Consider the following 1,444-nt stretch of genomic DNA (forward strand, 5'->3'; position numbering starts at 1 on the left):
ACAAACAGTTTTAACAAAAAACAAACAATTTGAACAAAAAACAAACAATTTGAACAAAAAACAAACAGTTTTAACAAAAAACAAACAATTTTAACAAAAAACAAACAATTTTAACAAAAAACAAACAGTTTGAACAAAAAACAAACAGTTTGAACAAAAAACAAACATTTTGAATGTCCAGAGGACCAGATTGAACTTTTTTGGATTGTTCTACCTGGATTATTGAGCAGCATCACAAAAAACAAACAGTTTGAACAAAAAAACGAACAGTTTTAACAAAAAACAGTTTGAACAAAAAAACGAACAGTTTTAACAAAAAACAGTTTGAACAAAAAAACGAACAGTTTGAACAAAAAACAAAGAGTTTTAAACTTTCACGTCTACAACTCAGCTGCTTTTGTAAAAGAGAGAGAGCAGTTTGTCAACTCCTGATAAAGTATCTCACCAAACTAAACCGAGTGGACTGAGTGCACGAGCATCCAGTGCTGCGTGAACGGCACGTGCACGTACCTTTAGACAGAACGAACGCCTCGGCTCCACTGTCCTCCTCCTGCAGCTCCGCCATCAGGTCCCCCACTGTCATGAGCATGGGTCTGAGGAAGAACCGGCAGGTCTCGCTCCTGGACGGCAGCGGCACCTCGAGGACCAGACGTCCATGTGTGCACTTCAGGGACACTGCGGCACAGAGAGTCTGCTCCTAAAGGTTTCTACATGAAGGGAGGTGTAGGAGCAGGAGCTTACCACTAGATGGAGCTGGTGGGCTGCAGAAGAAAGCCTGGCTGTTTCTGAGCTGTGGGTGTCTCTGATGAACCTGAGCAGAAGACACCAACAGTGAAGAAGTTCACACATAGTTCCTGGTGTCACCACCAACACCTCCCTCAGTAAACAGTCCTGTCACAGGATACTGGAGCGAACAGATCGTCCTGAAAACAGAGACCGCCTGACTTTCCTGTTCGTCTGGAAGCTGCCGTTAAACGTGGTCATTTCAGGCAACAGCTACAAATATTCACATTTACATTTACTACAACGTTTAGAGAAGACGGTTCAGCTGCAGCTCCTGTGGTCCTTAACCGTGAAGCTGTCGAGGTGGAGCAGCTGTATAAACATCTGGGGACTGTCCTTGGAGACACACTGACCTTTGACCCCCATGTGAACTCACTTTGTAAGAAGGTCCACCAGAGAACGTATTTTTATCAGAAGATGAAGACAGAACCTCTCTGACCTACAGAACCTCACTGACCTACAGAACCTCTCTGACCTACAGAACCTCTCTGACCTACAGAACCTCTCTGACCTACAGAACCTCACTGACCTACAGAACCTCTCCGACCTACAGAACCTCACTGACCTACAGAACCTCTCCGACCTATAGAACCTCTCCGACCTACAGAACCTCTCTGACCTACAGAACCTCAGTGACCTACAGAACCTCTCTAACCTACAG

At 44.5% G+C, this 1,444-nt stretch overlaps 1 pseudogene; it reads left to right on the plus strand.

Annotated features, from left to right (window-relative positions):
• Positions 1 to 805: 805 nt before the first annotated feature.
• LOC119423001 overlaps positions 806 to 1,444 on the plus strand; it is a 35,221-nt pseudogene continuing 34,582 nt past the window's right edge.

Source organism: Nematolebias whitei, chromosome 16 (assembly GCF_014905685.2).
Source record: "Nematolebias whitei isolate Nwh7 chromosome 16, NemWhi1, whole genome shotgun sequence".
Classification (NCBI taxonomy): domain Eukaryota; kingdom Metazoa; phylum Chordata; class Actinopteri; order Cyprinodontiformes; family Rivulidae; genus Nematolebias; species Nematolebias whitei.